The sequence below is a fragment of the Anabrus simplex genome, chromosome 4, assembly GCF_040414725.1.
Source record: "Anabrus simplex isolate iqAnaSimp1 chromosome 4, ASM4041472v1, whole genome shotgun sequence".
Classification (NCBI taxonomy): domain Eukaryota; kingdom Metazoa; phylum Arthropoda; class Insecta; order Orthoptera; family Tettigoniidae; genus Anabrus; species Anabrus simplex.
The window spans coordinates 189605510-189620775 of NC_090268.1; the positions used below are offsets into that span (position 1 = coordinate 189605510).

General features: G+C 41.0%; 1 protein-coding gene across 1 annotated transcript in view; it reads right to left on the minus strand.

Moving 5' to 3' along the window:
* The window catches only part of LOC136871749 (uncharacterized), a 575821-nt gene extending 560967 nt beyond the window's left edge, over positions 1–14854 (minus strand). Inside the window, exon 1 of the mRNA XM_067145298.2 lies at positions 14704–14854. The gene's annotated coding sequence lies outside the window, so the exon portion shown is untranslated. The remainder of the gene's footprint in view (positions 1–14703) is intronic.
* Between the last annotated feature and the right edge of the window lie 412 nt (positions 14855–15266).

Below are 15266 nucleotides of genomic sequence, written 5' to 3' on the forward strand. Positions count from 1 at the left end.
TTACAGGATTTGGGCTTCGCGCCCTGACTTCACAATGCTTGGGCAATCAGCTCAGTTTTACCCCAAACACAAGTTTCAACAGAGGGGCAGAAAACCCCATTCATGCCTAGGAGCCCTTGCTCCAAATTACACTGAAAAGCCTCCACGAGGCATACAACACTCAATTTTCAAAAAGAGCCACTCGCTCTCAACTCTAAGCCTCTCCCAGGCCACACCAAACTCCACCTTCAAGTTGTCCTCACTGGACATAGACACAGGGGTAAAATACCCAACCTACTGAGGTCTATTAAATGAAAAGAAGGTTGATTACATGACCTCCAAAATAACAATTTGAGAGGAGGCGATCTGCACTCCTAATACACTTTGTTTTTAAAACCTACTTGGCACTAGGCCATTAATACAAGGGCTAATCCCATACTACAGAGGTGACTTCAGAAAAGAACAATTTACATTATATTAACGAAGAATAGGTTGAGAAAAATAAGTTCACCTCAAAACATTATGATTGGGAGCTCGAGAGGGTTAAGCACTCCCTATCCCGATATGCAGTTCAAAAGATGAAATAGATACAAGTTTCTTTTACATTTTAAGGAGGGTTACATAATGGAAAAAGCTTCGGACCCGCCCCGAGACTTAAACTGCTGAGCAAGCAAGAAAATAAGTAATTAATCGGCCATTACCTTGTTGTTGACCGCCGCCGAAGAAAGAGGCGCTACCCGCCCCCTGCTATGTACTTTACACACTGAAAGATGGAACAGAAGTGGCCCAGAGACCCTAAAATCAGCAGTTTATATACTCTCGCGGAAGGTTCTAGGCGTTAGGGGAATGAAAACACCCGCCCACAATCACTTTATTGGAGAAAAAAGAGAAACCCCTACACAAGATGAAGAAGAAACACATTATTGGTGGAAAATTAATTTCAGAAATTCGGGATTGGCTAGATTTAAAACAAGGGGAAAAAAGGGGTAATATTGCCAACTTAACCAATGACTGAAAGAAATTTAACAAAGAACAAACTTTTGAAATAAAATTTTCTCCAAAGAACAGTTCTTTTTCTTCGCACTAGGGTGCACTATTGTAGTTCTTCAGTAGTGTCCTCTAGAAGAGAAAGTTCACACTTCTTACTTCAAGCAAAACAAACACACATCAAAAATGACACAGTTCTAAAACTCCAAAATTTACAGGTAGTGACATCTTCTGAGAAAGTAGAAAATTAATACCGTCAATCAAGTTCAGACTTCCTCCAGCAGAGGAGTTTCAACTGGCGCACCTTTTGAATTAGCGGCGTGGAGGTGTACCGCCCGGTACAATTTTAATTAAAACATCAGCTAAGGCCTACCATGTTCTCCAGATGAGAAAACCCTCATATTGGCTATTAGTTCCACTTTGGTTACATCTGGGCGAGCTGGCCGTGCGGTTAGGGGCACAGAGCTGTGATCTTGCATCCTGTAGATAGTGGGTTCGAACCCCACTGTCAGCAGCCCTGAAGTTGGTTTTCCGTGGCCTCCCATTTCCACACCAGGCAAATGCTGGGGCTGTACCTTAATTAAGGCCACGGTTGCTTCCTTCCCACTCCTAGACCTTTCCTAGCCCATCGTCGCTATAAGCCCTATCTGTGTCGGTGCGACGTAAAGCAAATTGTAAAAAAAAAAAGAAAGACGTCTTTAGTTAACTTCATCAGCTCTCGTACCTCTTGCTACAACTGGTGGTATTCGGCGAAAATCTCCAAAAAATAACATAGAGCAACCATGCATTAATGTGTAGTTATTTCGTAAGTCTCGCAGTGTTCCATCTAACGCCTCAACAAAGCTTTTATATGTCATGGAAGCTTCATCCCAAAGAATCAACTTGCAATCCCGTATTAATTTAGCTGTGGTGTTTTGTTCTGGTATATTACAAACGTTGGATCTGCCATCAGGAAAAATCTTAAGTGGGATCTTGAAAGTAGCGTACGCAGTGCCGGCCGGACGAAGACACAGCGGGAGCGACTTTTTTCTCCGACTTTATTTCAGCAAGCAATAAATTAATTACAAATGTTTTTTCTGTACCCCCAGAGGCATCAAGGAAGAACATTTTGCCTTTGTTATTGTGAATTGAGGTCATTACAACATCATAACCGTTTTCTGGTTCAAGTTTAAACGAATTTTATTTTGAACGGCTTGTAACAGACGGGAGTTATCGCTGGACGTCTCTCGTAAATAGTCTCTGTTGGCATCTAGACTTGTGTTGTTTGACAGAGGTAACGCAAAGTCTTTGATGGTTTTTCCACCACTAACACTATTTATTCCAGCAACGCTTCGTTGAAAATATCGTCATCGTAATTTATCTCATCTGAAGTACATTCCTGTCTTCTGCGGTACAATATGTCTTCAGCCATACTTTCACGATGATTTTGCCAAATACTAAGGGTGTCCGTAACTTGTAACAAATGTAACCAAAATGGCAAATAAATATCTGAGTGACTCAGGTGTATTAGAAACACCAGCTTCAGGCAATGCGTTTTCCCCACTGGGAATCACCTTCTAAGAGACCCATTGCAATGCGCGCTCCCTGAAAGGTATCGTGAGTTACTCCTTGGACAGTTCTTAGGCTTGCAAAAGACGTCTGACCTTTGACTATGTGGAGCAACATCCGCAGGTAAAGGCATTCGCTATTATTCGGGTGAACTACGTATACCCTTCCACGAGCGTCTGTTTTGTTTTACTCCCGGATGGTCTTCGACTGTAGTTCTTTGTTTTCTCCGTTGAAATGTTTTAGCAGACTGATTCCAAGTATAAAACCCAGGGACCTTGTCGTACATCAGAGTTTTTGCAAATTCACCATCGGCACATCATTTGAAAAAGGCAGTCAATGTGGTGTCGCGTGGATTGTTCACAATGTCGTTGACGTTATCTTCTGTGAAGAAAACTCTCTGTGCATTTTCTAAATGAACTGCCATGTGAGTAACAGTAGGCGCCCGTTCATGTATATCAAAAGAAAAAATACGCCAAACTTCTTCTGAACTGCAAATATAACGGCCTGACTGAAATTGCTCCACTTCATTTCCAGATTGTAGCTAAATGTAGCTCGATCACTACGTTTGTTGACATATTTTGTGACAAATTCGATCGACTTTAGAGAGCTACATAGTTCCAACTTGCGTCAAATATTTTGAGTAACAGTGGATTGTGAGGCACTACCGATCTGTTGTCAATGTCATAATGTCGGATGGTAGCTGATTGTCCCCTGTCCCCAGATGATAACCTCCGATATTTTGGATAACCATCATCACCTGTCGGTCTGTTACTCTGAATTGATTTGGTAAACTGTTTCGAGCAGTCGTACACGGAAATTTGGAGTTTAAAGCCCCACATGACCCAAGAATCATGAATCATGTGTCTTAATACTGTGTCAGATATACTGGATCGTCTTCTCTTCTTGGAAACTCTGCTGAATTTACGCTGTCGATCTGGTCTCAACTGAATTTATTTTCGAGCCGTATAGCAAATGAATGCGTGGCAAGCCACGCTTCTGCCAATCAACCATGTACATAAAGGAGCGTGGTGCACCAAATATATGAATATATATGGCAAAATATTTGACGCAAGGTGGAACTATGTAGTTCTCTCCATCGGTGTGGGGAAAGCGGTAGAAGAAGAAGAAGAATATTAATGAGAGCTAATAGTTTATGCATTTGTAACTATTCACTATGTCATACCTCTCTGTGGGCGTTCCATTGGGATGAAGAATTGTTTGCCCTTTCAGTCCCTAAACTGTCTTCTCTTTCATCATATCGATCATCTTTGCGTAGTACGCGCGGTCTCCTAGCATTTACCGTGTTGTATCCTATATTAGCACATGGTCAAGAAAAATAAACAAAACCAATCTACATTATTGCTCAACGCAAACTATTCTTTTTTTTTTTTTTTTTTTTTTTGCTAGTTGCTTTTCGTCGCACTGACACAGATAGGTCTTATGGCGACAATGGGATAGGAAAGGCCTAGGAGTTGGAAGGAAGCGGACGTGGCCTTAATTAAGGTACAACTCCAGCATTTGCCTGGTGTGAAAATGGGAAACCACGAAAAAACATTTTCAGGGCTGTCGACAGTGGGGTTCGAACCTAATATCTCCCGAATACTGGATACTGGTACTTAAGCGACTGCAGCTATCGAGTAGGTAACACGCAGTTACCTACACATAGCAGATGCCGCCCACCCTCATCGGAGGGTCTGCCTCTGCACCCGGCTAGAGATAGCCACACGAAATTTAAAAAATATTTATAGTACAAAGTAAAGTTGGGCCACGAACCGACAGAGGAGCGCACCGGTATCGGTAGATCTCAAACTACCTATCTCCGAAGATAGGTGGCTCATTCAGACTGAAACGAAAACTTGGTTTTGGTAAATCGAAACAATAAATTCTGTGGTGAATACAAAAGTGAGCGCTAACCGAGATAATGATGTTATCCGCGTTTCGTAAATCTAAGATAATAGCAAAACTAACTGTCGTTGGTGAATATGAGCCTTTCTACACCTTTACTCCACTCTACTATCTACAACCGCTCCTCCGCAATCTCTGCTGCTAGATCATGGAGTATCCTCTCTCCCAGTATCAGGGATGTGAGTTCCGTTAATAAATGTAATGTGAACTTGCTTGATTCATCAAACTGACTCTGGAATGAACGAGGTATGAATGAGCGAGTGAATAGTCAATTATTGTTGGAATCAGATTATAATTATGTATTTAAATTAGTGTCATAGCTTCTTCTTATTATTAATATGTTCTATTTTGGCCACTATGGACCACGGAGTAACAACTACGTTTTCCTGGATCATCTTTTCCCTACCCTGGCTATGATCTTCTGCCAATATAGCTTCATCCATTGGCTTGTCTGCTTCCTTCTTTCTCCTGAAAAAAAACCCTTTTTGAAGATTTCATTTCTCCTTCTCGGAAGCCTCTGAAATCTGAAACTAACTGTCGAAAGTGGTTCCTGTTTTGGATGTCTTCATAACCAATGGCCATTCTATCCATATCAGCATGTATTCACATAAACCACCTGGGAACAATTTTTTTTCCCTTCGAAATGTGTAACGAGTTTTCGAGTCAGCCTTTCTTGATTCATACGTAGGAGATGTCCATAAAATTGTATTAGTCACTTCTTCATCGACTCTGTAATTCCCTCAGTCTCTTTGTATAACTCTTTGTTAGATCTTAATCTTCGTTGTCTACCAACATTTATAGGTCCTTAGGATCTTTCTTTCTTTCTTTCTTTCTTTCTTTCTTTCTTTCTTTCTTTCTTTCTTTCTTTCTTTATTTCTTTCTTTCTTTTCTTTCTTTTCTTTCTTCTCTAGTTGTTCCAGTAACCCTCTGCTTGTTAAATCCAAGGTCTCGGCAGCGGATAGTCCTTCTGAATCTTTCTGATTCTCGCCTTGGTTGCCTCCTGTTCTAAGTCACTGAACTGGATCATCTTACCAAGATATTTAAAGCTCTTGACTTTTTCTACCTTCCCTCCTGTCGTGTTCATGATTTTAGTGCTGATTTGTTGATATTTGTCATGTTTTTTTCAAAAGAGATCTGCAAGCCCGTCTTCATAGCAGTTTCACAAAGAGCACTTATTCTTCTACTTGCTGATTCGACACCATTCGCAAAGATAGCCAGATCATCTGCAAAGGCAAGGCAATTTAATTTCACCCCTTTACTCCGTGCCCCAACCCTGAATTGTTCTTTCTCCCCCTCTTAGCTGTCCTTCCCATTCTCTAATGACATTTTCCAACGCACAGTTGAAGAACATTGGTAATAACCCATCCCTTTGTCTAACTCCTGTCTTAATTTCGGAGCAATCTGAAGTTTCACCTCTGAACTTCACCTTCGACACAGTGTTGCAGATAGTTTGTTTAATCAGGTTCCGTGATTTGTCGTCCACACCAAATTCTTCCGAGATCCCCATTAAGGTTTCTCTGTCAATAGAATCATAGGGCTTCTTAAAATCCACAAATACTACTACATAACCCTTGTTCTGGATCATTTTATTGCTGATTATGTTTCTCAAGCTTAGGATCTATTCAGCAGATGATCTTGTTTTTTTCTCCAATTTCTTAGTCAATTCGTTGTTCAGTTCTATTCTGCAGCACTTTGGATAGGACCTTGTAGGCTATGGACAGTAGTGAAACGCCTCTGTTATTTTTCACATCAGTCTTGTCACCTTTCTTGTGTAACGGATGTATCAAGGCCATCTGCCACTCAGGTGGGATTCACTCTTCAAACAATATTTTATGAAACAATCTCTCTAAGGCTTCAAATAATTGTTCGTTCCCCATCTTCAATAATTCTGCCACGATTGAATCTTCCCCCGCTGCCTTGTGGTTCTTCAGTGACATGATAATATCTTTAATCTCATACTTATCTGGTGGTTTAGAATCTGGATCCTTGACTTTGGGTTCATCTGTCATGCACCTCTCTTTTGGTTTACTACTGTTTAGAAGCTTTTCGAAATATCGTGCCAAAATCTGACAGTTGTCTTTATTGATCACTTTTATTTGCCCATTTTCATCTGCAAAGAAAAAACTTGGTGCTTGATATTCAGAAAGTCTTGTTTTGAAGGTCTGGTATAAACTCCTGGTGGTTTTCTTAAAAACATGTTCTATATGATAGCTGTTGGTTATTGTGAGTTTTCTTGGAATGTATAAATGTCTTCGCAGCTTCCTTTCTTACATAACTGAAGGCTTCGTAATGATCCATAGATTTTGAAGAATTCCATCTTTTCCATGCTTCAAATCGCTGGTTTAAAGCCCTTTCACACTCCTCATTCCACCTAATATTCTTCTTTTGTTTAGCAGGGAGATTGTCTTTTCAGCTACTTCCTGAATATTCGTCCTGAATATTCCTGAATGTCTGTCCAAGTATCTACCTTTAGTGTTTGTTGATACTTATCTTGGATTTCTTTATTGATTTGTAGCTTCTGGACGTCATATCTTCGAAATCTTAGTTTGTTGTTCTGTCTTTTGTTGAATGGAATGAATCTTATCTTAATTGTAGAGAGGTAACGGTCAGAATCAAAATCAATTCCACTTTGTACCTTGACATTCATTATTTCCTTACATGATTTCTCTGAAATTGCAACGTGATCAATCTGCTTCTCTCCAACGATGTTACTAGGCGATCTCCATTTTTTCTGTTTTCTACGTACGTGTTTAAAATGATTTGACATTAATTTTAAGATCGATCAGCCTCTCACCATTTATGTTAGTTCTATTATGGTCTGTATATCCTCCTACTACCTTCTTGAATTTCCTCCCTTTCCCAATTTGTTCATTGATATCACCAAGTAATATCTTGATAGTTTTGTCAGGTATCTTTGACATTTCATATTCCAACAGTTACCCAGAGCTCTTCTACTCTCTAATGTTTAGTTCTGTCAGAGGTATTAAAATAATCAAGTAATATTGCATTTACATTATAATTACGTGTTAGATTTAGTTTTAGAGTTATTGTAAATGGTCACATTTTGTTATACTTAAGCTGTTGTATCCGCACTTCGCTACGGTATTTCACATTGTTACAGAATTCTAGATAAAGTCGTGAACACGTTGTGAATACGGTTTTATTAAATTGCATAATAATCTAAGTATTTAAACTGAAAATGATATGCGCCTACCATTTCGTCCAGCGTGAATTAAAATTATTTATATCCTAGATTGTAGTACCTTATTCCCAGACTTTACGTACCGATTTTCATTAAATTATCTTCTCTTATTTCATAGTGGTTCGGCGTTGATATGGATTTAGCACCAACAATTGAAATTCATGAATATCTCTGTTACAATAGCCGGTACGATAAAGAGGTATAAGATATAAATGAGCGGAAATATAATTCTGTATAACTTTACTTATCCAGTATTCATCGATAGGACCACTAATAACATAAATATTTGAGAATTACATTTTAGGCCTTCCCCTAAACTACCATTTCACGCAGCGAAAAAAAATTATTTATAACCTAAATTGTAGCGCTTCATTCCCTGACTTTACATACCGATTTTCATTAAATTCTCTTCAGCCATTTTATCGTGATACCCGTATATACATATATACATAATTACATAAGTACGTACAGACAGACAGGTAGATAGACAGGCCAGAGTTGACGGAAAATTAAAAAGTGCATTTCCTTGTTACTGTGGACACGATCGATACGGATGTGTTAGGAGTAAGTGATATTCAGGTAAGGGGAGATAACGAGGAAGAGATATGAGATTATAAAGTGTGCCTGACTGATGTTAAAAAGGGAAAGGCAGAGTGTGGGGTTGGGCTGCTTATCAGGAATACTATTGCACGCAACATAGTTTCTGTTAGGCATGTAAATGAGCGAATGATGTGGGCAGATTTGGCAGTTGGAGCAATTAGGATGAGAATTGTCTGAGTGTATTCTCCATGTGAGGGTGCAGATGATGATGAAGTTGACAAGTTTTATGAAGCATTGAGTGACATCGTAGTCAGGGTCAACAGCAAGGATAAGATAGTACCAATGGGCGATTTCAAAACGAGAGTTGGAAATAGAACTGAAGGATACCAAAGGGTGATTGGTAAATGTGCAGAAGATATGGAAGCTAATGGGAATGGGAAGCGTTTGCTGGACTTCTGTGCTGGTATGGGTCTAGCAGTTACAAATACTGTACATTCTTCAACCATAAGGCTATTCCCCGCTATACATGGGACCGACTTCGAATTCAGGAACTCTGTTAGGAATGTACGGGTTTTCCGTAGATGTTTCGATGATACAGACCACTATCTGATCTGTAGTGAGAAAAGTATCTCTAGGCCTAGGATAGAGAAAGTGAAATCCGTGTGCAAACGAATAATGGTAGAACATCTCCAGGACGAGGAAATTAGACAGACGTACATGGATATGATTAGTGAGAAGTTTCGAACAGTGGACAGTAATCAAGTTCAGGATATAGAAAGAGAATGGGTGGCATACAGGGATGCTGTAGTAGAAACAGCAAGGGAATGTCTCGGAACGACTGTGTGAAAAGATGGGAAAAAACGAACATCTTGGTGGAATGATGAAGTGAGAGCAGCTTATAAACGTAAAAAAGAAGTCTTGTCAGGAATTGCTCCAAATAAGGGCAGATGCAGACAGGGAATTGTATGTAGATGAAAGAAACAGACCGAAACAAATAGTTGTTGAATACAAAAAGACTGTCTATTTTTTCTTTGCTATTTGCTTTACGTAGCACCAATACAAATAGGTCTTATGGTGACGATGGGACAGGAAAGGCCTAGGAATGGGAAGGAAGCGGCCGTGGCGTTAATTAAGGTACAGCCCCAGCATTTTCCTGGTGTGAAAATGGGAAACCACGGAAAACCGCCTTCAGGGCTGCCGACAGTGGGGTTAGAACCCACTATCTCCAGAATACTGGATAAGGAGGAGAAGGGATTGAATGGGTAGTGCTGAAGTCACAGTGTTTGTTTTGCTATACATCCACCACTGCGCTCATTTCAATCACAACAAAGTCTTGTAGCTGACGTCTCGTCCAGCGTATTGTGTACAATACAATGTTTGATATTAAAAAGTTAATTATTGAGATTCATACAAGAGAGACATATCATACAGTGACAGAGTGGCCAAACAGAAAGCATGGGAGGAGACTGGGAAATGTTTTCTTACAAGATTGCTGAAAAGCAGCGTATCTGATTTTTGTAATATAGGTAGCTCTTGAAAAGAAGTTCTTGTCATACGATAGCGCACAAAAAAACTTGTCGGGAAATATATTCGGGTCTTCGTACAACTTATGGAACTGGCCACTGGTCAACGTTTTCATATGGAGAACATGAATTCAATATTTTTTTTTTCTTTTACCATCTTCAAGAGTTTGTAAATCCATAGAATTTGTAAAAAGACCATCTGTAGTGGGAAACGACTACTGTACAGCTGAGAACCAAACCGAATACAGACAGAATGAGTATGTGGTGAGAAATGAACGGAACTATAATAACATCACGTAAATTACGTCTAGCGTGGCGGGAGCCTCAGGCTTCATTCTTTGTCGAGCGGGTAGTATTCATAACATGCGATGTTTTGCGACCACTGCTATGGACAATAGGGGAGAAAACTAAAATTTTATTCCATTTTAGCTGGCTAAAACGAGGAATTACTTAAAAAACTGTTTGTACAAACTTTGTTGTCTTATCAGCTAATTCTTTCCTGTGTTTCCTTTAATTATTAACAAAATTATTAGCGGAAATACGCACAAAATATCGTTCGTCGCGGCTAACCAATTTGTATAGCGCTACAGCAAGTAGTGGAGACTTTGTACGTGCTGTGAGGGAGGGTAGCACGGGTATATAGTCCGGCTCCATAGCTAAATAGTTAGCGTGCTGGCCTTTAGTCACAGGGATCCCGGGTTCGATTCCCGGCAGGGTCGGGAATTTTAACCATCACTGGTTAATTTCGCTGGCACTGGGGCTGGGTATATGTGTCGTCTTCATCATCATTTCATCCTCATCACGACGCGCAGGTCGCCTACGGGAGTCAAATCATTTCCTCGGACACTCCCGGCACTAAAAGCCATACGCCATTTCATTTCATGGGTATATAGCGTCGCTGTTCGGGCAGAAGGTCATATCTCATAAAGCTCTTCCTATCCATTATTTTCCTTAAGACTGGCCAAGCCTACCAGCCACATATGGATATGCAGTCCATCAGAACAATTTTCGCTGTGTTCGTTTTCGTATGCTATGCTAATGCATAAAGGAAAATGAACCGTAAATACATTATACTGTAGGAGTGCGTACATTACTAGAGTCGGTACTGTTCATTTTACTTTACATTCAAGCACAGGAAAATGAACACAACGAATATTGTTCTTATGGACTGCATATCCATATGTGGCTGGGAGGCGTGGCCAGTCTTAAGGAACATTCTGGATAGGAAGAGCATTGGGAGTCTGCCTCTGTGGTATAGTGGTTAGTGTGATTAGCTGCCACCCCCGGAGGCCCGGGTTCGATTCCCAGCTGTGCCACGAAAATTAGAAAAGTGGTACGAGGGCTGGAACGGGGTCCACTCAGCCTCAGGAGGTCAACTGAGTAGAGGTGGGTTCGATTCCCACCTCAGCCATCCTGGAAGTGGTTTTCCGTGGTTTCCCACTTCTCCTCCAGGCAAATGCCGGGATGGTACGTAACTTAAGGCCACGGCCGTTTCCTTCCCTCTTCCTTGTCTATCACTTCCAATCATCCCATCCCCCACCAAGGACCCTGTTCAGCATACCAGGTACAGCCGCCTGGGCGAGATACTGGTCATTCTCCCCAGTTGTATCCCCCAACCTAATGTCTCACTCTCCAGGACACTGCCCTTGAGGCGGTAGAGGTGGGATCCCTCACTGAGTCCGAGGGAAAAGCCAAACCTGGAGGGTAAGCAGATTAAGAAAAAAAGAAAGAGCCTTGGGAGATATGACCTTTTGACCGAACAGCGACGATATTTTGTCATGGACACTGAGGTATGATTCACCTGCTTGCCGCGCGCATTCGTCAGTCTGGCAGTCTTTAGCGTCTCTTAGTTTCTTAGTGTGTAGTCAAATAGTAAATGTTTATTTTAATTGCATAAATAAGATGTACGGTGTTTCTATTTTATAGTAATGCATGTGTAATTATTGTTCCTTTGGTGAAAGTTTTATTGTATAGTATTGAATCAACATCTCAAAAAACTATTATTACCGCACTTTTGGTAAACTGTCAATCTTTACTTCTCTGTCGAAATTCGCTCAGAGAGCTTCAAAATACTTACCATTTTGTAGTTTTGTTCCTTGCCAGTTTTCATGTATTACCAACAAAACACCCCCCCCCCCCCCGCCGGCCGTCTGCTATATTTCACAATCCCAGGTATATTTGGTGTCTGTACAATCTTTTGCCCCTCTCCCCCCTACTTCTAATTCCTAATCGCCGCTACTGGCTCTGGAGTTTATTTAGTTGTGTAGTCAGCTGAATCTCTTTCGTCTTACCCCACTTCCAACTCGTAACCGAGTAGAGCAGGCTTGGGCACAGCGGCTAGTTTTGACTGAAAATTGGGAGGTGGAGGGGTGTCCTGAGAATGGTTTTGCGTGGTTTTCCATTCTCCTGCACTAAGGCGAATACCGAGACAGTTCCTTTAGAGTCCACCTGACTTTCTCCGTAAATCACATCACCGACACAAATCTCCTTGGCCCAAGAGACGGCGTAAACGTCTAGGAGGCCTGCGCTAGCCTGTCCGGATACGAAAGGATTTTTTTTCCTATTTGCCATACGTCGCACCGACACAGATAGGTCTTATGGCGACGATGGGACAGGAAAGGTATAGGAATGGGAAGGAAGCGGCCGTGGCCTTAATTAAGGTACAGCTCCAGCATTTGCCTGTTGTAAAAAGGGGAACCACGGAAAACCATTTTCAGGGCTGCCGACAGTGGGGTTCGATCCCACTATCTCCCGGATGCAACTGCACGGCCAACTCGCCCGATGAATGAAAATATATACCCAACCGAAACCCATCTCGCATTCTTTCTATTAACTCATTACTTGCTAAAGGCGAGATACCATAGGCAAAGTCTGGTATAAGTAAGCGAAAAGATGTCTGAGGCCCTGTGGTCGCCACTCCACACTCCGAGCTGAAGAGTTCCTGGGGGAATAGAGGCAGGCTAACTGAGAGCCAGAAACTGAAAATAAAATGTTTCTTACATGAAGGATTATATAAATACTCTTTTAGTGGCATAAGATAGGGAATTTTGAGTCCACAGAGACTTGACAAAGTAGGAGGCTTAGTATGCAACGCGCAGGAAATTTTGCAGCAGAAGAGAGCTCGGCAGACCTAGGCTACAAGGCATGCGTGACGGTCATCCATTCACTTGATGTATGTGCTGTTGGCTTCCCCTTCCGGCACGAGCGACTTCCCGGAGTACTGACACCAGAAATTAATCAATGAACGTTGGCTGGAAGGGGGATGTTTTCGACTACAGTAGTATTAACAGCAGCAGCGTAGGGAACAGTGTGAAGACTGCGTGATATCGACCGTTCGCTGCCATGCTGTTTCAAAACACCGCCCGCATAGCAACGCATGGGGGTAATTTACATCCACCATTCTGTACGCGAAGGACGATCCATCAATTCCATCTCCCCTCCGACAAGGTAGTTACGTAAACGTGGCAGTTTAGGAACGTAATAGGTGCTGAATACACAAACATGAATGATATCACTAGTGCGAAGATGTGTACAATTTTTGACATTTCTGATGTTAACGCCGTATCATCCTGATTTGAGTACAATTAGAAATGTTTTGCCGGACTGAATGGCTCAGACGGTTGAGGCACTGGGCTTCTGACCCCAACTTCGGAGGTTCGATCCTGGCTCAGTCCCGTGGTATTTGAAGGTGCTCAAATACGTCAGCCTCGTGTCGGTACATTTACTAGCAAGTAAAAGAACTCCTGCGGGACTAAATTCCGGCACCTCGACGTCTCCGAAAACCGTAAAAGTAGTAGTTAGTGGGACGTAAAGCAAATAATATTATTACTATGAATTATAACTGTTTAAGAATATTTTCTGAGCATGTGTACAGTAGATTTTGTAAATTGACACAGTTCTATGGGTTCGTAGAATAGTATCTGCTCGCAGTCTGAATTGAATTGCTCAATATTTCATAGATATCAGAGGGAACGTTTCAAGCACCTTTGGGATAATTAGGTTCATTGAGACATGAGCTAAACACTAGCAAACAAAAACCTATTACGGCTGTTGACAGATGACAGTACTGCTAAAATTGATGTCTAATAATTCACTTAAAATAGCTATAATAATGGGTTGTTTATTTACGTATGGTAAAAATTAGAGAAATATAAAATAATTTCACTTCGGTATCTAAGAAAAATGAAAGTTAGTTCTGAATGACTTTCACTACAAAAATGACAAATTGTATTTCACTAGTCAAAGTAAAGAAGATGGAAAGTTAAATTGGGACATACACTGCAATACACAGTTAAATGATGGCAAACAAGATTTATATAATTATTATTGATTTTACATCTAACTACTCTTACGGTTTCCAGAGACGCCGAGATGCCGGCATTTTGTCCCGTAGGAGTTATTTTACGTGCCAATAAATCTACCAACACGAGGCTGACGTATTTGAGCACCTTCAAACACCACGGGACCGAGCCAGGATCGAACCTGCGTAGCTGGGGTCAGAAGTCCAACGCTCCACCACCTGAGCTACTCATCCCGGTCTTCTTATTCTACTTATTATTATTATTATTATTATTATTATTATTATTATTGCGTCACCATAAGACTTATCCGTGCCGGTGCGACGTAAAGCGGCTTGTAAAATTATTATTATTATTATTATTATTATTATTATTATTATTATTATTATTATTATTATTATTATTATTATTATTATTACGAATAGAAACATATCAAATATCAATAAGGGAGGGAGTTAGTATACAGTTGATAATGTTGGAGAACTTCTCAGTAACATCGGTTGCCAATGACAGAAGTAGAAATATGATCATTTCCTATCCTATGTCCTATTACAAGAGCTAAACTGAAACCTAATGTACTGATCGATGCTCAGAAACCTATTTCTTCACCTAAGCGCGGTGTCAGTTATCCATTTACCGAGTTAATCGTAGTAATCCATTGATTTTACAACACTACCAAAATGAATGACAGCGGGAGGGGAAAATAGCACGTTGAACCTACCTTTTCTGGGGTCCGGTAAGAGTACAGCACACCAATGCAGCTATGTTTTGAGGAGAGTTCCATATCACAGTTGTCCATTCACACAGCAATTCATGTTGGTTTCAATAATCACCACCTGTTCCAGCTACAACACACACATACACCTGCTCAGCCTCCGTACACTCGCACCTGACTGAGCTCCCGTCCAGGCACCGACTGGAGCCAAAGAGACCCAGCTGCGAAGACATGTCACGCAGTGAAAGCCAAAATCGTAGCTCTATTAGCGGAAGAAAGTGTCAAAGATTGAAACCGAACACATTGATTTCATCCACAGTTCGAATTATTCTAATATTGTTATATTCATTCTTGTTTCAGCGAAACACACAAGGGATATTGTGATGATACGAATACAAAAGGAACACAACAGTGTCACGTGGTCCATAGTACACACAGAACAACATCGCTTCCCGGCTCATCAATGAAAAACCTTCATGCATTGTTTAGATCCTATCGACTGCTCGTAATACAGATCCGACCTCATTTCTAGAAACGTCACGCTGTCGAGGTGCAGTCATGCACATCCA